Source organism: Athene noctua, chromosome 1 (assembly GCF_965140245.1).
Source record: "Athene noctua chromosome 1, bAthNoc1.hap1.1, whole genome shotgun sequence".
Lineage (NCBI taxonomy): Eukaryota > Metazoa > Chordata > Aves > Strigiformes > Strigidae > Athene > Athene noctua.
The window spans coordinates 237,757,082-237,777,905 of NC_134037.1; the positions used below are offsets into that span (position 1 = coordinate 237,757,082).

The window sequence follows — 20,824 nt, forward strand, 5'->3', positions numbered from 1 at the left end:
ACAAAAAGTGGACTCTGATAATGTTTGGACATTTTTAACACCAAAGGAAGATGTGTTTAGTCTATGAATCCCATAACTGGGAGGAGTGATGTATGCACATTTAGGTCCATGTCTCCAAAAGATCCTTTTCTGCAGACTCTCAGCTATAGTGTTCGAAAAGTTTGATAAACATTTTTCCAGGAAAGAGCCAGGTAGTCTAAAATAGGTCATATGTTTGCTTTGTAAATCATATAAAAATCTCTGTGTTTATAGATAAAGACTTCACGGATTGTTAAATAGCATAAATTATGTACGTACCTTATCTGCTACACATACTTAAAGTCTTACTCTAATTGGTAATCTATTACCTCAGAACTGAATGAAGTGTAGGTGTCCCTGTGAAAGCTGTACTTATTGCTGCTAGAAAAAAATATTCTTTAATCACAGGGTTGGAGCATATATGCTTAATACAGCATTTAATTGTGCCTACATTTTAAATGCATGTTAAAGCAATCTTCCTAAAGTATATGAGCAAATTCCTTATACAGTCAAAAGACAGAGGTATGCGCAGAGGGAGATCCCGTCTGCTCAAGATAAGACATCTAAGTTAACTCCAGAGACATCTCCCTGCTCCCTTGGCTGGCTAAGGAAACCGGGCACTTCAATTAGAAGAATTACTTTACTAGGCAATGAAAATGTAGATCCAAGTTAGACAATTTACAGCATCAACTGCGATTTCTACCCTGTGGTAACAGATTTCAGCTTCTGAAGGCTTAGAGCCCACATAAGGGGAAATTGATCTCGGCACTAACTTTTTAAAGATGTCTCAGAAGGCGTCAGTAACCTTTGAATGCTATATGCTCCACACAAGTTGCAACCCTCTCATCACAGTTCTGGTTAAACTAGCCATGAATTGACACCGTCTTTTTATTTTGAACACTTGCTAGAAGTAATTAACTCAAAGAGGAGGAGATCTGCTCTTAATGAAGTGCAGTGGAAATCTCTCGTTTCGCTTCCTTTTCTGCATCTTCCTTAAAAGAAATGTTTCTGGACTGTCAGCCTCAAGCAGGAAAAACCAGTAAGGAATATCCCTAATCAGCAGTTCATAACCCTTCTGTTAGAATATGACTGGCAGCAACAGAAATTGGCTTTTGGCTTGAAGGAGTCACTACTAATGTACCTACAAGCTTCCCTACAAACCTGGGGTAGATTTCTCACCATGAGCTATTTTTTGCTACTTAGAATCACAAAACATTTGCTTAGCAAACAAAATTTTAGAGAAAAAAAATAATCTTGAACAAGGTGAATAAATAAAGTTAGCATACAGGATTTCGTTTTCAATGTAAACCTGTAACTATAGGAATGTACTCTTTCCTCCCTCCATATATTTGCTGAGGATCTGGCTGTTCTTCCTCGAACCCCTGCAAGCGCACCTAACCCACAGCTCAGGTTAGTTAGTTTTGCTGTGTGATGAGCCCGAGCTACCTCCGTTCCTCCCATGGCCTCCATCAGCCATTCCTGACTGCTGCCACACCCTCCCTTGTGTAGCTACTCCTTCGTGCTCCCCACACCTTCTGCTACAGCTACACCAACAGCTACGCTTCACTCCTCACTGCAAGTCATTTTGGCAAAGCCCAGGAGCTTCAAATAATTAGCATTATTTCAGCTCTAGTAACTGCCCTTGTAGCATGGAGAGCTCATAGAGGCATCTAACTCATAGAGGAGTATTTAATTCCTTTCTATTTTTTCTGTTTCTTAGCTCCCAGGGCACTCTTAAACATCTCATACCTCGTAGAAGGCTCTTACACAAAGTTTTCTGTCCTCTTGTCCAAGATTTAATCTTTCCATGCCTGTGCTAGGTGCAACTGGCGTAAGATAGAATGACTACTTAACCAAAGCACATTTGAACCTGCTGACTGAAACTTTTGCATGCTGTTGCAGTGCAGATTTTTCCACTGATTGGCAGGACTCCCTCCATTAATATAAGTGTTTATTGAACAATAAGACAAGACAGCCAAAGCAAACTTGTTTGAGGCCTGTCTGCTGGTTCTTTTATCTGCCTTCTCTTTGCACCACCAGATGTCCACAGGGCATTCTTCTCTTCCCTCCGTACCCTTTGTTTTTGCTGTAGGCCTTAGTTATTGCGATTAAAATAGTAAAGGGTTTCTTCTTCCATTGTTTCCATCAATATGTACATCCATTATCAAACCAAAGTTTAATGAGAAAAACAAACTCCTGTTGTATTAACTCATACTCTTGTGTTTCTAAAGAGATCAGATCTCTACTGAAATTTTTGAGCAGAGAATAAAAGTTTCTAAATTTTCAAGTCAGGAGTTAAGGTGGAAAAATAAAGAGAGGTGTTGAGTATGGAACCGGTATGAGAAACAGGAGCTTATATTTGTGAAAGTCATATAGCTCTCAAGTTTGACTGTTAGCCTTTGAACTTCTAGGGTATTTTCCATACTGAAAAGAAAATGTTCACACAAAACTATTACGTCCTCCTTACAGAGACACTTGGCTTTCTTCTGCAAATAATAGGACGGCATTCTTCCCCACTCCATTAGATCATCATCAGACCATCTCCTTTGGCATGGTCTAGCGGAGTCTTCTATTCTCCTTTGACCCACTTCCTTCTAGCCCAAGACTTGATAAATCCTGATGCACAGTGGAGGTATCACAAGTAAGGGGAATTTGTCAGCACTCTGATAATGCTCATTTGAACTTTGAGCTTTCACAATCTATTTTTTCATGGTTAGTCCAAATACTAGAATAGCTTTCACTCAGTAATTTGGATTGAATGAGACTGCTGAAAAAACCCGCCATTTGTGGTTATTTGGACACAAAATATACCATGAGACTCAATAGCTTTGCCTAGTGATACATTTAAATGTCCTTTCTCCTTTTTATTGGCACACTCGAGGAATCTCAAGATCCATATTTATGTCTTCATCACCCTTTGTCTCCTCCTTTTTCTAACACTCTGCCTCTCTTTTCTTACTAAACTGCCCATTCTCTGTTGCCCTATCCACACAGCTGATACTACTGCAAATATTCCTGGGCCCCATCCAAGGTCACTGCTTTTGCCTCCCAAAGAAGGAAGCTACACACAGCAGGAGGCAGAAGGAGCTTGAGGTTTAGATACAATCGCTCCCTAGGCTGAGCACCCGGAGAACAGTGTCTCAGAGCCATGCACTCTCACACATTTCTGTTGAATCTTGTTTTCCCTAATTTAATGACTCCATCTTGGGAGATAGAGCAGATCAAACAGGACTCCTAGGAATAAAAACCCTTGTTAATACACACTCAGGAAAGGAAACTTCTCTTGTTTCCCAGTCTCAGTAACACAAGAATCAGTATGGTTAAGTAGGCAGAACAGTGGATTTTAGTCCTTCCTTTGTCACCAGCTTCCTCGGTGATTTTAGAAAGTTGATTGCATGTTAGATTCACAAAGAAAGTATAGGTATCCACAGCTTCTGTCCAACTTTATAAGTATGTTAACTCCCTAATCACTTAAAGATTTATGGAATAATTACTTGTGTTGTTATCTGTGCCACTTGGCTATTCATCCAAGTCATTGAAATGTATGTTGAGTTTCCTGGTGCCTTATTCATACCCAAGACACAAAAGGATTCCCAAAGGGAGACATGAACTTCTTACTCTGAAGGGGTGCTCCTTGAAACTTCCGTAACCATGAAGAGTGCCCCAATTTACACTGCCTTAGGATTGTCTCAGTCCTTTCTGATGAAGTTGATAAGTGTGCTTCAGGTCAGATTTCAAGGTGGTTACAGATAGGGCACCTTGAGATCAATAATTACACTGTAAGGCTGATTGCAGGTCCTAATAATGAAGGGTGCAGCAAATACGACAGGAATAACTTTTTTTTTTTTTTTTTTTTAAGGCTTGTATTTTACTTGTTTTGTGGATAATGCACTCATGACACTGGCAAAACAAATACTCTAATGTTTTTTTTTCTACTTAATGAATGAAACTAATACAATTTACCTCAGCAGAGAGCGTACAGCTAGAGCAGTTTATGGTACGCTATGGTACTCCTGCTTTTGTGTTACTTGATAAAGCTCCTGCTTAGATGTACCACAGAACTGCTCTATTTCTTGTGCTTCAGTGAAATTTTGAGGACCTTTTGTCATTTGTATCTGCCTAAGAGAATGTTTTCTTGGGACAAGAAAAAGGATTTTTCTTCATTTGCTTCTGTGAATACAGTATCATCCATTTCTTCTCCTTAAAATAAATTCTTAACTGTCTTTTAAAACATGACAACAAAGCAAGGATTATGCCTTTTGAGGGCAAAACTCCAGAAGAAATTGCTGTTGTTAGTTACAGCTTCAGTAGTCTGGAAAACAACACATCAATATCTGCTAAGTACTGTTGTGAGGACTGAAGGAAGGATTGGGGAAAAAAATAAAAGCATGCTGAGTTTTTACTGAAAGACTGTGAAAAGCTTACTAATTTTGTTGCCTAGATAGTTGTATTTCATTAATATCACTAATGAATATAGAATATAACAGTCTTTCTTCTATGTTGCTTAACTTTCATGGTAATTTGACTTACATTTATATGTGCTAAATTTACAGGACCTGACAGAACATAAAACCTGTGTGTGGGTTAAACGATAGATGATAGCACTGAAAGCACAATTATATTTGTATTAAATTTGGTCTCACAATAATGGAAGTAGACCGTTTAGCAGGTTATATGTACTACATGTTAGGCTTTGCAGACACACTCAGGAACTGATCTGCTTATCTGACATGTAACTGCTTTCAGTTTTCTTTCTTTTTCTGCTTAGGCAAATGCTTAGCCAGCCCCAAACAAAGAATTGAGATTGCAGACTCTTCCCGTACACATCATATCCTGTATACTCCCCATTAGAAGGTATTCCAGGGATTCAACAGACCAGTAGTTTTCCTTTCTACAATAACCCGTATTTTCTGTGTATCTCAGTCTTGTGCAGGTACCGTGGATATACTTGGGCATGTCAGTTGGTAGGAGAGATGGAGGAATTGAAACCTCTTTAAGGTCTGCCTGTGGTTTATAGGAGAGCTAGATGGGTAAGCTCCTGTTACACTCACTAGTTTACAGTCAGTGGGTCCTAGAGCATGATTCAGCTTAACAGGCACAAGCAATCAGCTTAGTTTCCTAAGCACAGCTGTCTACTGGTATTTGAGATCACCTAAGCTATCTGAGATGAATAAACAGAGCTGATAGATATGGCACAATACCTACAGGGGATATGTGCCCTTCTGGATCAAGATGACAAAACTAAATACTTCAGGAAATCTGAAACAGCACTAGGTGTCTGTATGTAAGTAACTGAATTGTATCTCCAGATGTAAGGTAAATTTCTTCCTAGGATCAATTGACTGTATTAACTAGATAGTCACTGATGATGGGAGCTTAGTTAAGTAATGCACACTACTTACATATGCCTAAATTTAGGTGTTTCAACCTCAAACTTGATCCCTAGTCAGTGGTAGTCATTCATGGAGAGGAACAGAAACTTTCAAAATATTATTTTGTTTATCTAATCTAGAATGAGATTATTTGGTGTTTGAAGTTACCATTGGCTGGTGAAGAGAGGTCCTGATGACTGTCTTAGACCTCATTTTCTATAGCTGAATTTATAATGGAATTTATTTCAACTTAGGTGTCCAGTGTTGCATTATTCAGAGTTTCTCTGAAATGCTGCTATCTACGAGTGTTAGCACAAGAAGGGAAATGCCTTCTGGCATCACCATTTTATACTGTCACTTGCCCCTCAGTAACCGTATACAACAGCAACTGGCAGTGTTTCTTAGAGAACAAAAGTCACACAGCTGTGTGGTTTGGTAAGGACTGTTTCTTTACTATCCAGTGATTTATCACTATTCTTGACCAGTTCCATACAACTATGTGTCCATTCTGGAGGGACAGATTTCCCTGTCCTCTGTGTATGTTATTGAATAGCATTTTGACAGCGCCAGCTACTTAAGTTGCTCTTTCTTTCTCTCAAGTTGCTGTTTCTTTCCCTCATTTCTGTTCTTCTCTGACACAGTGAATCCACCAGTATTTCCACTCAGTTTTTAATTTCATTCTTGGCTTGAATTATGGAATCTCTGTGGAATCTCCAAATAGGGTGTTTTTTGTTTTTTGTTTTTTTTTTAAATCTTTCTGCTTTAATTCAGGTTCTGCTATTCTAACCGGATATTTACTGTTTCTGCTACTGTATTAATATCAAATACACCTCTAGTGAAAGATGCAAAAGTTTTAGTGAGGCAAAAGACTGAAGAAATAGTTGAGGTATTTTGCAAAAATAAGCATTTTGAGGAAAGATTTTAAGAAAGTGAAAACTCTTTTGCTTGCAAGAGAATAGGCTGGCTCAGTTGTGGGTGAACACTTGCAAACAAGCAAGGACTTGATAAGGAAGGATTTTACAGAAAATTTTGAAGAAGAGGAGAAAGCCAAAGGTGAATGCATATGAATAAAATAAAAAAATCCGGACCCTAACATCCTCTGTCATGTTACTCATTACATCAAGTCATTGCTTTTATGCTTTGAATGTGTTTCATTCCAGAATAATGTTGGAAAAATGTGAGGGTCCTTAACATTTGTGGGAGAGAAAGAGCAATGCAGACCTTCAGCATGTAGAAATTGCTGAAGGTCTATGAAGTGCAACATGCCTGTGCTCTGTTGTTCAAGTACGGGATCTGGCTCATTATTTTTTTAGGTGGATGAAGAGGAAAAAGAAACGTTTTATTCTGTCTGCTGTGCAGAAAAGATAGTAATATTTAATTACCAGGGTAATGCAGTAATTTAAATTAGAGGTTGTTCCAAATAGCTAACCTTAAGGGGTTCATTAGCAGCCCTGTTATGGTTCACAAAAAACATGACTCAATTATGCAGCATTTGACATTAAGGCAAGCTGAAAGTGTAACAGAAGGTAAAAAACATTTGACACTTTATTAATAAAATTAGTTCAAGGCTTTGACTGGTTCTTTTTGCCTTTTTAATAGCATGCAGAAATAAACTAGAAATAGCCATTCTTCTAGAGTGTTTGTGCTGTAAGTCCCTGACTCATTCCACATAACCTCAGGTATTTAACTAATGCACCTATGTCAGCAGCCTAGCCTTGGGTGCCTTCATAGTTCATGGGAAGAGACAGATGTCTCCAAACAGCAACTAAGACCATCTAAGAACAAAATAATTTTTGTCACTACCTATGTCACTTACACTTACTGCAGAGGAGACATGGGATAACTAGATGCATTGTATAGGCTAGAAAGAAGATAAGATCCTTTAAGTAGAATAGCATGTTAGTTTCTAGAAGGTAGGTGACAGTGGACAAAAGCTAATTTTTTTAAGTCTTGATATTCTGTTGTTCTGAGGACTGGAAAAGCCCCTTAAACTGAAATAGATGAACCTGTTTACAGGAATCCTTTCTAATGTGTTGTGTGATCTAAGGGGTCTGCCTTAGCAGGTAAATTCAGAGGGAAACCATGTTTCCCACAAAGACTTACGTATATTGTTCATAGACAGTTACATATTTAGACTTAGTGGGCTTAGACTCACTCTAGAGTTCATTGGAGGGGAAAAGCCTAAACAGATGATCTTTAAGGTCCCTTCCAACCCAATCCATTCAGTAATTCTATTATTCTGTGTTAAAAGTCTGTCTTGCTTTAGGGCCAAGGCCCCACTCATGCCATCTGGACAGATCATGCTGGGGTTATAGAACTGGTCAAACAGCCTCAGATCAGCTCTTCCTAAGCACTTTAATCTTCCCAGACCTGAGCTACACAAAGATGAAGAGCCCACGATTTGAACAAAAGTATGCAAGCCTCAGAGTTCGCTGGACTAATATCAAGAACTAATGTGTGTGAACCTACTCTTCACTTTTCAGTGAAACATAACTTCTCTTTGACCACCATTATCCATGTATCCACCTTACAGAGGAGACTGCAATGTGTCCTTGGAAGATAGATTTATAGGACTCGTACTGTTTGCACAGGCAGCACCTTCCTCCTAGGAACATCAAGTCTTTAGGAGCCCCCTTCATGCCATGCTACGACATTTCACACCAACATACAGAGATTGGGTGATGATTTCAGATTTTGCATAGAGAAGTAAGCATCATGCAAAGCTGCATTTCAAAGGTTTGGTCTGAGGGAAAAATCCTCAATTTTACATGAAGATTCTCAAGATGAGATGGAAAGTTTTGCAAGAGATAACTGTTGTTATAGCTGTGACAGCCTGCAAGACTCCTCTTGTGTTGAGCCATTTTTTCATCATTATTTCCAAAGCTGGAAATCTGTAGTGGACTTACTCAAAATCATCAAATTTGAAATAAAAGACAAAGCTTTTATACGCACTGAAAAAATGTTTTCGTTCACTTCATGTGGCCCTATTGTCAATACAGATATATTAGTCAAATCACATTAAAGGTGAGTAGCATAATCACACAAAGAGAAGTCATAATTTTTGTTACAGTAAATTAAAGTCAGGTCCTCCTAACCTGGCTGTGAAAATTTGCTCTTTGCTCTGTACTAAACCTTGCCAAAAGTAGTCTGGGAGTAGGACCACTTTTTGGTTTGGTGACAGATCTTTCTAGGTATAATCATTGCAAATTACAGTGTACAAGTGATGGTTAAACAAGACCATGTCAATACTTTATATTGGTTTGAAGTTGACTTGCTTTTCTGTTGCAACTTTTTCAGTTAGGTAGAGTATACATAACCTGACCACAGAAATACTGCTTGAACACTGACTAGATTTGTGGCCAAAGAGATGTCATTTACCTTGAATTTAGCAAGACTTTTGACACCATTTCTCACTGTATTGTATCCAGGTTAGAATGTTACAGTCTGGATGGAAGAACAAGATAGGTAAAAAACTGGTTGGATGATCAAGCTCAAAGGATTGTGGTTAATGAGTAGTACTCTACCTGAAGACAAGTAGAAACTCTGCAGTGATACAAGGATCTTTACTGGCCCAGATTTATCAGTGACCAGGAGAAGATGCCCTCTTGAAATGTGTTCAGATGACAACCAGCAAGAGAGACCAGCTGATATGCTCGAGGCTGGAGGAACAGGCTGACAGGACCCTAATGAAATTCAAAAAGTCAAATGCAAAGTCCTGAACCTGGAAAGGAAGAAACCTCTGTAGTGACACAGGCTGGGGAATGCAATTCAGAAAAGGAGCTGCCAGCTGAACGAGAGCCAGTGGCAAAGAAGTCTCACAATAACCTGGGCTGTATTAACAGGAACAGCCCCCTCCCTGGCAGTGTTCAAGGCCAGGTTGGACGGGGCTTTGAGCAACCTGGTCTAGTGGAAGGTGTCCCTGCCCATGGCAGGGGGGTTGGAACTAGATCTTTGAAGGTCCCTCCCAACCCAAACCATTCTGTGATAAGTAGTGTATTGAGGCAAGTGATTGTCCCACTCTAATCAGCACTCATTTGATCTTGAAACTTTATCCAGCTTTGTGTCCCTCAATACAAAAAACATGCATCAAACTGGACCAAATTCTGTGGAGGGTCACTGGTATGGCAGGGGGCTGGAGCACTTGCCCTCTGAGGAGGACCTGATGGAGCAGGGCCCATTCAGCCTGGAGCAGAGGTTGCTTCAAGGGGAACTAACATCACTCCCCAGTGACTACAGGGACATCATTGAGGATAGATAGTGAGCCAGGCTTTTCACAGTGGTTCATGGTGGAAGGACTGTAAACGATGGCATCCATTACAAGAAGAAAGGTTTGGACTGGAGATAAAGAGAAGATTTCCCCATGATGACAGTCAGGCATTGGAACAGGTTTCCCAGACAGGTTGTTCTGTCTTCATCCCTGAAGATTTTTAAGGCTTAACTGGATAGAGCTCTGAGCAACCCAGTCTATCTCATAGGTGACCCCGGTTTGAGCAGGAGGATGGACAAGAGTTCCCTTCTAAGCTGAATTATCCTATGATCTGATGACAGGAACTGAGAAGCCATATCCATTGTACCCGGTGTGCTTGGACGTCTCTGTGAAGCTGTCATCAAGTGTACAGAGGATGAGATACTTGCCTCTCCTTCTGTGGTATTAAGGAATTGGACCATGTTAGTCTTTCTCATATGTGTTTACTGGTGTATGCTCTGGCATTTCAGCTGAAAGCATAGAGAGAGAAACATTTAAGAGGTGGTAAGGGTTAAGAAGATAGAAAAAAGAGTACAGAAAGAATACTGCTGCTGTTTTTAATAATTTAGCAGTATTACAGGGATATTGAACTTTACATATAGTTCAACAAGTTTGAAATAACCAAGCAACATGAATTTTCAAATTATTAAGGAAGGAAAAGGGTGGATCAATATAAAATTATTTATTACATCAGAAGGCAGAATATGAAAGTGTTCAGCTTAGATTCCCCCCCCCCCCCCCGAATGAAACACAAATACTTAGAAGTAAAAGTAGAAAAATAAACAAAAATTCAAACAATGGAATATTTAGAGGTTGTATATTATTCTTCCTCTACCAACTTTTCAACAAATATGATGATACCACCTCAGAACATTGAGGTGAAAATTATCCTGTAATTTTCAAAAAGAAGATTAAACCAAAAATGATCCCTTTCTTTCTGCTTTCCCTTCTTCACAAATGCAATTAATGTAAATTGACCATAGTTGAAACACTGTCAATATAAATATTCTGCCAATACAAACACAAATATTATTGTCTCAGCCTTGGGTCCTTTGGCTTCTATCCTCCCTCCATTTCCATGGAAGAGGTGGGTTTTGCAACAAGTCCAGCAAGTTCAGTACTTCAAAAGAGGCAAAACATTTCCCCAAAGCAGTAGTGAGATATATCTGCCATCAAATCTTTTCAGAACAGGAGGTGAGTTTTTGCCTTTGTGAGCAGTCAAGTTTAGAGAATTAAGGGGTTTGTGTGTCAGATCCCTTGTTGGGGTTTCTAAAATTTCCCATAAAAAACCAGTGATGTATCTTTGAAGTTCTCAAATGAAGCACTGAAGGAGCTCACAGCTGAAATTTAAGAGCGTTGTCACTGTTTCCCTGCACAATTACAGTGTAATTTTTAGTTGACATTATAGTTTAGTTACCAAGTATGCATTGCTTTGGCTGCCATCCTCTGCCTCTGATTTGAAGTGTTTGGATGCTGAAGAAATCACAATTTTGTGATGTTGATAGAGGCTGGAGTCAGGAGCACTACAGCTCTGTCAGGGTTGGAGCTGCCTGACACAGAGTAGGCAGCAGTAAGTAATAGAGATGTATGGGGGTCTCACCACTGTTGGCTCATCAAGGGAGTATTTCAAGAGTGAATTTGAGAGAGGCGTTTGGAAAAGAAAAGGTCTTGCTTCCCCGATTACAGTGTTTGATGGTTTTAGCATGAGACCTTTACAGCTGCAGGCTGGATATTGTGGTGAAAAATAGATACTGAATATGACTCTAGATCAGGAGGCATCACCCAGCCTGCCTGTGGGTCAAGGCAGAAGTCCTCCAGCTGGCTGATTTCATTAAAGCATGTGTGTTATGTAAAAGTGCAGGGCATGAGAAAGGTACATATGCAATCTAAATTTAAATTTCATATCACATAGGAACTTCATTGGTTTTGTAGGTTTGCTTAGAATATTTTCTCTGTATTCACTTTTATCTTACTATACAGTAAGTTTCTTTATTCTTAATTGTAACATATATCTGATTCTCAAGTTTCAGTTTAGGAAATCATGATTTCATGCACATGATCAGGATATATCTGCTTAACACCTCAGAAGAGTGCAAAGGAGGCAGAAGAAAATATTCCTTCAGAGTACCAGTGAAGCTATCTTTGACAACGATTAAAGAGCAGCTCTTTCTTAGAAATGTACCCTTTCTGACTTGCTAGAGCAGAAGCTAGGGCATGCATGTCATGAAGCAGTGACAACAGACTATGAAGTGTATTTTTCTGTCAGTGAACAAATCATCTGTGATTTGCCAAGGAAGAATGTAGCCTCAAACCTTCAGGGACTGAAACACAGCCTTTGCTGATATTATTCCACATACTCCTCTTCCACCTCTGTCTTTTTTCAAGTGGTCATTTTTCATCCACATTTTAAAATAAAATCTATTCCTTTCTCTGAAAATATAAGCCAATGTGTTCTACTCCATCTCCATAAGGAATAGCTGTGTAAGTTGGGCACGCAACCACATTTTGAGTTACCCAGTTTCCAGGAACATGCAATGAATTTTAGAAACACCAGTCTAACACAGAAATGTGTGACGTAAATCAGTAAAATATTGTGCAAGGAACTGTTCTTTGAGATGTTATCTGTACTACTGAATGAAAGCAGACCATAGCCTGACCGTAAGACCAAGTGATACTAAGAGTTTTACATGCAAACAGTCTACAGCAAGTTGCAGATTTGCTTTGCGGAGAGCCATCTGGAGAGGTCAAAACTGGAACCAGGCAAGAGCAAGTAAGTAGTGGGGGTGACTGTGGTCTAGCGCTCAGACTCAATTGCTGTTTGATTTCTTCAGTGTAGGTGCAACCTGAACACCTCTAAAAGTGACACATATGTAAAACTCAAGTAAAAAAAGGGTCTTTATTGATTCCTTCATTGCTCTTGTTCCTCAGTATGAAAGAAACAAGCAGTGTTCAGAGATCTTTCTGAACGAGAACAGGGAGAAAAGCTCCAGGTTTTCATTTGAGATATCAGACTCTAATGTTTTGCCACAAATAGCAGAGCTTCATAAGGGGGAAGAATTACCCAAGGACTGTCATTATTTCTTCAGGCTGGCAGATGCTGGGTGTACAGAATTTCATTAACAAACTTTGTAGGTATTTTCCCTTTATGGGAAAGCACAGTATTTCTTATATCTGTTTACAAGAGAAGGACATTTTCTTCAACCACAACCTACTCTGAAGTGTAATGGAGCTGTTGGAGAGCAAGGCTTGTGAACAAGAAATTATACTCCCTGCAGTTCTTTCCAAGATTCAGATTCTGTGTTTAAACCACAGAAGCTACACATGGTAGCTGTCAACTGGCCATTCAAGTGCAGTGCCGCTGAACTCATTTAAGGTGAAACTGGGAAGAAAGGTGCAGATAATGAAAAAATTGAAAAGCGTAATTTCTGAAGGCCAGAAGGAGGGTTCTTGAAGGCCACACTTGACTGATATTATTGATGCATCGCTTCAGACTCACATGCATTTCTCCTGCAAATGGTCTTACAATAATGCTCACTGAGTATCATTGCCAAAGACCTATCATTTCAGCTTAGGCTTCATGCAGGAACTGGATGATTAATCTGATTTCTCAGCCTTTAACATTCTCAGATAAACACACAGCCAAGTTAAACAAGGAGAACTTAAAGATGTAAAATGGTAAAGTATTTGAAGAGAAAGAAAAGCAGATTGAGTGACTATATACATTCTGTTCCTAAGTATTAATGAAACTACAAAGCCAGACCTCCCTACAACATGTTAATAGAGAACTTTCAAGAGAAAAATGTGCAGTTTATTGCTTTATTTAGTTTGAATGCCTTTGTAATCAGCCTGTTTTTATTTTTCCCTTATCCCTCTGATTCTGTATTCAGTCAACCTTCAAATGAGTGTTATGCTTTCCAAAAACTGGATTCACACTGCTTTTGGGGAACTTTGGCATCTTCAGTTCCACACAAGCTTCACATAATAAACAGCCACTTCTAAAGAAAGTCAGAAACCTTGGAGTTCAGTGTTACTGTTATTGGCTCTCTTATCACTTGGCTGGAACAGCATAATCTTGGAGTCAAGAACAGTTATGCTCATACCCATTTTTCACATCGGGATGCAGGATGGCACCTCATAAAACTTAGCTAACAGAGTGAAACGTAAATTTGCCTGGTGCTAATGGAAGGTGATTACCATTGTTTTTACAGAAAAAAAAATCAAATAATGCTGCAAGAAGGTTTCTCTTCGCAGGCAAAGAGCCTGAAAAATAAAGAAAAAGAAGGAAGAAAAAAAATTATAGTCAGGTTTCTTCCAAATAGCTCAATACCCTGCCCAAATCTGAAAGGACATTCAAAAAGAGAAAATAGAGCCAAGAATGTCTCTCTACCTTGTTTTGGCCTCTGCAACAATCTGAGCAAATGAGGAACAGGGTGGTCTCCAGGGATCCCAGTAGAAATTCTCAGATGAGCAAACACTGCCTAGGGGAAGAATCTAGCTTTTCTAGTCGCTTTCCTACCCTTCCCTCACTCAGAGCTTTACCCAGCTAATTTTTCTCCAATTAAACTCACACTGCGTTCAGTGCTTCAGTTGCTTTCAACATATTTGCAGCTCCCTCATGAATTTTGAAAGGTTGGTTTATTAATTTCTAACTTTTCCTTCTGGCGACATGGCAGCTACAAAAGTAGACAAAGTGGTACGATGAACTGGATGTGAGGGAACTCATTGGTTTTCTCATATAGTGGGATTGTAACTAACAAATTCTAACCCCTTCTGGCTGACCATTATGCTTAGAAGCCTTACCAATACAGGAGACACAGCAAGCTTGGATGCAAGAAACATGCTACTGGTAATTGCTCACTGGTCCAGAGGTGTGGGGTTTTTTTCTTTTTACAGCCCCCGGGGCTGACAACAGACTATACAAGTGGCTATTTGTTTCCATAGTTTGAGTTGATAGAATGATTTACATGAACTGTACGCTATGAACAGTGCATGTGATTGCTACCTGTGTTAATATATGAAGTTACTTAGGATATGTATTGATTTTAGTCTCCTAAAATGCCCTTGGACTTTTGAGATTATAAACAAAATGTGTTTACCATCTCAGTTTATTCGATGTTAGAATGAATACTGGGAGAATGGTCAGTCACTATTTCTATTCTCTTACCAGTTAATTTATTTTGTAGAAACTATTGGTGCAGACAGCAAATGGTGTGAGAGGTCTCTGAAGACTGCTTTGGGAATAACAGGATTGAAATAACTGATACCTAAGCCAGTATTTTGACTATTATGTCTTTTTCCATACACATGATGCAGATTATTACACCACAAGTGTTTGTAACAGTTGAAATTATTTTATGTATTGTTTGGGAATAATATGATTCAATCATATGAGAGAGACAGGCTCTGCCTCTTTTCAAAGGGAATAACCAATAGTGAAAAAGAACTTCGTAATACTTTGTATTCCTAGAAAAATAGGAATAAATAAATTCAAACCTAGATAAATAAATTCAAACCTGTAAACACAATTACTGTGACTTTCTAAGAGTTTTGTTGCCCCAGAAAACACTGCTTGGCTTAATGCAGTAAGTTTGTAGGATTGAAAGATACCTCTCAAGATCCAGCCTCCTGGTCAAAACCAGGCTAACACTGATGATAAATCAGGTTGCTAAGGAACTTGCCCAGCCAAGTTTTGAATATTTACAAGGATGGAGATTCCACATCTTCCTTGGACAACCTATGCCAGTGCTTAACTACTGTCATAGGGAAGAATATTTTCCTTAGATCAGACTAGAATTTCTGTTGATGCAGTTTATGATCACCCTCATCCTTTCACTGTGCTCCCGAGAAAAGACTACTTTTATCCATAACCTCCCTTTCGTTTGTGTAAGACAGCAAGTGAGTGGCAGTTCCCACCATGATTCTTCTCTTTGAGGCTGAACACACCCAACTCCCTTCTGTCCCTGTACATCATGGGAGCCAGCCCCGTAACCTTTTGGAGGTGCCCTGTTGGACTTGCTTCAGTTTGCTTATGTCTCTGTTGTAGTGAAAGATTCAAAACAGGACACAGCACTCCACATGTAGTCTCACAAGTGCCAAAGAGAGGGAAATTATTACCCTATTTGACACGCTGGCTATGCTTCAGCTACTGCAGCTCAGGCTATATTTTTGCCCTGCATGGACCCAGTCATATTTCAAGCTTCTTGCTTACTCGTGTCCCCAGGTCTTTTCTGCAGAGCTACTCCCTAGACAGGGAATTCCAGCCTGTACTGTTGCATAGCGTTATTCTGTCATAAGTATAGGACTTTGCATATAAATCAGTCTTATTTTTTTGTTTGCTATGCATGGATATACACCAGCTAGGTGTGAGAAACACGGATCCAATGTAAAAGAAGCAAGATCATATTGTATTATCTCTGCAGATATTTACAGGGGTTCCTTAATTGATTTTCCCTACAAAAATGTTTTGAATTGTGGTGAGTTTAACACCTGCCCAGAATGGGAACAAGAAGTATTATACCAGCATCCCAGTTCTGAAGTTTGGAGCTATTTTACACACTCATCCCGAAGCCCAACAACTGATTGACTTTTCTTTTACATTGGGAAGTCTAACAAGGCTATTCAGGCATAGCTGGTTCCTAAGGACTGCATTCTGGTTTCAGCTGCCTTTGCCTTGTCTAAGCAATTAATCAGAATCACTGCAATTATAGATAAGTCTTGACTTATTTAATAGATATTTAATAGTTTTCTCTGTGCTGATTCATTTTATTGAGAAGGAGCAATGAATCAAATGAAGACTTTCTGCTCATGTTGATGCAGCAAAAAGGAAATTTAAAATGTTAAAAACTGCAGTGTCATTGTTTGTATAATATTGTTCATTAATCCTTTTAACAAAGCATTTCAGTCTTCACTTTTATGTTTTCCTTCTTCTTTGTTTCTTCCTCCTCATAGCTGAAGTTAAACAACAGGATAATTACAATAAAAAAACCTGGCATTTTATTCTATTCTTGGTGAGAGCAGTGTAAACTCTGGCTTTTATGCTGAAGACGACTATGCTGTGAATTTGTTTTGCTATAGGGACCTGAGCTGAAGCAAATTGTCCTGATGATATACAAACTACTGTGCTCTGGTGCTCTGAACCCAAGTGAGCTGACTAGTTTCCTTAATGACACAGCTGCAGGCAGAGATGAGGAAAATTTGACCCAGGGGTTTGGGTCCAGCCAGAATCATGATCATGATGATAGTCTGGTCCAGTTGGCACTAGATATAGATGGGATGGACATGGGAAGATTCACAGTAATTGGCAGAGGAAACAGGGCTTCTGGCCTGAGACAGAAAACAGACAGTATAACTGTACCCAAAGGAGTCCAGAACATGGTCTCTAGCTTTTAGAAAGGAACATCTAGTGCTGATCCAGTCAATAACATTAAAGCATTTAAATTGCAATTAAATGTTATTTGTCTTAACGAACCGATCCTCACAGAGTAAGTGCAGAAATCCACAAATGTAATCTTTGGGGGAAGATACAGAAAAGAATATGCAGTGATGTCTCTAGAGGGAGAAACAATCTAACAAATCTGCTTAATGAGGTTGGGACTTGAATCTGTCATTCGTGCCAAGCAAATACACTTTTCACAACCAGTAGATAGAGCATTTTGACATCTAAATTTGAAGTTAAAATAACTAGAAGAGCTTGGGTTTTCATTAACTATCTGGGAAAATATGTAAAATATGAAAAGTAAAATGTTCTAGAGAAAGAAAAAGTAATTGGGTTTAATTCTTGTTGAACTGAGGCACGATCATTGGAAAATGTGTGTGACAAAGCAGCAGACGTCAGAGCTAACATTTCCTACCAGCTTGGCTGTAAGGCAGTACAAACCAGCACAACAGAAAATCTGTCCATGACTTTAAAAAAGTATTACTAAGAAAGTTTATGATAAGCATTTTCTTTGCTTCCTCCCCCAGAAAAGATCTTCAGCATTCGTCTGTTAGAGTGTGGTGTCAGGGATAGTTCTTTGTATTACAGCATAATTCATTTGTACATAAGTCAAAAAGGAAATCACTTTCCTTTGACATCTTTCATTTATAGATGATAAATCACATTATTTTTCTATGTAACATATACTAAACCATCTACTGTTGCAGAATGAGAATTTAATTTGGACCTCAGATTTTGTTAGACTGCTTTGTAAGTGTAAAAATGAGCACTCTATTACAAGTGGGTTTTTTGATATCTGCATATTTCCTCATACAATGAAATAAATACTTAAAGGTAATATTGTGCTACAGTTAAGAACTGACTTGATATTCTGATGATATATTAGTTATAAAAAGAATTATTTTTATAGAAGTATTATTTCTAGAAAGACAGTATATAGTTAATAGTATCACTTGTGTTATTCTTCATCATTTCCATTGGCTGAAGAATAGGTATTATAACACAACTAAATATCAGATTTAATCAAAAATTAAATTCTGGGCTCTGTATATGCTTGATATCACTAGAATCAGGCTGCCATTATTTATACCAGATTATTTTTGCTGGCACTGTGAATAATTTTTGATTTTCACCAGTCTCAAGGAAGAGCCAATTCCCAGCATGACAGCTTAGAGAAAGAGTAGCATAACATTTTCAGATGGGCAGACTCTATGAAGGAGCTAAAGATCTACAACCAGGAATAATCATTATAGCAAAATCCCTCGCATAATTACAAACTGCTGGAAGCTATTGGAAGCCACTGTAATGTGAAAATATAAACTTGATGATTGCTAATTATATGGAGACAATGTCAAAGTCAAATACCATACAACATAATACTGACAGTACAACAGATACTTTGAATACTTCAGGATGTAATATCTCCAATTAAGGAAGAAAAAATACACTACAGTAAAAATATTTTGGCATAGGAAATGCAGAACTGGCAAATTAATATCACAGAGTATTTCTGTTTCTGCCAATCATAAAATATTTGTGTAAAATACTTTTTCAAAAATATTTTTTTAGTTGCCAGTTTAGCAGAGGACTTATATATCTACTTAGCCTTACTATGTGATCATCCTAGATGCGATCCTATCCGTTTATACAGGAAGTGTCTTATGGCTTGGAGCATGTCTTTTTTCCATCCACTTCTGTTGTTCTAATAGAAAGGTTTATAATAGAGTATAAATCTCATTTGACTAGAGAATTTTGCCATGAAGACTTTTTTTTTTTTTTTTTTTTTCTGTAGAGAAGGGCTTTTTAGTGACTAAATCAGAAAGTCAAGTGTAAATAAGAATTCAGGATTAGTAACAAAATATATTAGTCACAGATAATATATGTGACCTATGAGTAATATCTCTGAGAGAGCCTATAGAGGCACCATTTATGCTGTGGGTCCCAGTTTCCCTGCCCCCAGTTCCTATATGGCCTCAAATACTTACTTATTAAATATGAAGACAAGGTGTGGGTACACATCTCCTTGTTTTGTCTGGAGGAAACATGTCCACAAGGACAAGAAGGGAGATGCAGTGTGCAGTAACAAGCTCCCCTTCTCTGGACAGCTGAGGAACAAGACTGTAGCATTCACCATTGAGTACAGTTTTCTTCCATCAGGGTACCCCAATTGTTCCCCATGCAAGAACTTCCTTCATTATTCAGCTAATTTAATAAATTAGGTATCTCTGCTGAACATATTTCACAGCATATGATGACAATCTCTCAACCACAAAAATGGAGCAAGTAGTCAAATTTGTGAAAAGTAATTTGAACATTTTTAATGATGTCATACAATTTCTTGATAAATGAATCAGAAAAGCATAACTATAAAAGTGTCAAGAGATTTAGGGTAATTTTCCAGTTGTCTGAAGAAGATACTTTGGAGTGGTTCCTGGTGTATGTTATGTGGTCAGTGGAGCAAAGAACCATAAAGAAAAGGCTGCAGTGAAGATCCAGATATTTTTGTTGCTTCAGGACATCATTAATTAACCTTGCCAACAGTGTTGTTAGATAAAAATGACAGTATGAAACTGGATATCTGGGCCTCTCAGAAATGCAGTATATCATCTGTAGGCATTGCATTGTGGTTTCTGTTATAGACCTTTGCCTGCACTCCTAGAACTGCTTTCCTATTCATGCAGTTCTTAAAATGTTGACATGATATTTTATATGTGTGCTCCATATTAGTTGTTTCTTATGTGTTTTATGTCTAGTTAGTAATTTGAAGTATGTTGCCAATGGTTCTCCCCTTAACTCTAGCCATATCAACTATACAGTCTATGTTAGTTTTCTGTTGCAGTCAGAAGAATCCAACCAGTGGTAAATCTGTCCTTTCACAGTCATAATTTAAAGAAAATTGTGAGAGCTAATTTATTTTAAAATTACAATTTAAAAAATTGACTCTTCAGTATCTGGGATTTGAAAATTTTCTGCACTTACTGAAAAACTTACTGTGCCTCCAAAAGCAATCCTTGTCTTTAACACATCATACCTTGGTCACAACATGAGAAAATCTAATATGGATATTAGGAGACAAGAAACAATTTTTCAAGCCTACACAGAAATGCTTGCAGTATTAACATTGAAAGTTTTGCATATTAATCTGTTTAGAACTAAGCAGCTACTGCCCACCTAGTGTGGAGCACTTTCCAGATTGTGCAGTCAGCAACCATCTCCTCATGGCATGAGGTACCTCTGCATCAGTTCTGGTCTACCCAACCCCAGGGCAGCCCAATACTTGGTGGACATCGGAAAAACGCCTCCTTTTCCTTAATTTCCTCCACATTAGGTCAAGGGAAGTTAATTCCTTTTTAGCCATGCTTGGCAAGGAGTAGGCCCCCTAGGTCTATCACCAGCCTTTGCTAGCCACTGGAAGTTGTTCCTTCACCTGGGTCCCCAACACAATGAGGCAGCCCAAAGGTGTTGCAAAAAGGAACACAGGCCAGACTTAGGAACTTTTAATTTTAGGTGAGAGGACCAGTAATAGGAAGATATTATGAAGAAAGGGAAACAAACACAGATCTGGCACACTCAGGGGGAAAAAAAAAAAACAACACAACAAACATTTTACTCAGGAATTAGTCCACGAGTCATACTTCTTCACTAGTCAAGCAAAGCGCTAATCTGTACCTACCCAATCAAATTTTGGTAAAAAACTTTGTAGGGAGACCCCCATTAATAACTTGGCAAAAACGTAACTTTGAAACCATCTGC

General features: G+C 38.6%; 1 protein-coding gene across 3 annotated transcripts in view; it reads left to right on the top strand.

The window, feature by feature from the left end:
* Window positions 1-20,824, top strand: part of TRPC4 (transient receptor potential cation channel subfamily C member 4) — a 165,031-nt gene that overhangs the window by 96,167 nt on the left and 48,040 nt on the right. Inside the window, exon 1 of one of the 3 annotated variants that reach the window (XM_074913842.1) lies at window positions 5,208-5,302. The exons of the other annotated variants lie outside the window; for them this stretch is intronic. The gene's annotated coding sequence lies outside the window, so the exon portion shown is untranslated. Of the gene's footprint in view, window positions 1-5,207; window positions 5,303-20,824 lie in introns of those variants that run through there. 3 annotated transcript variants of the gene reach the window in all.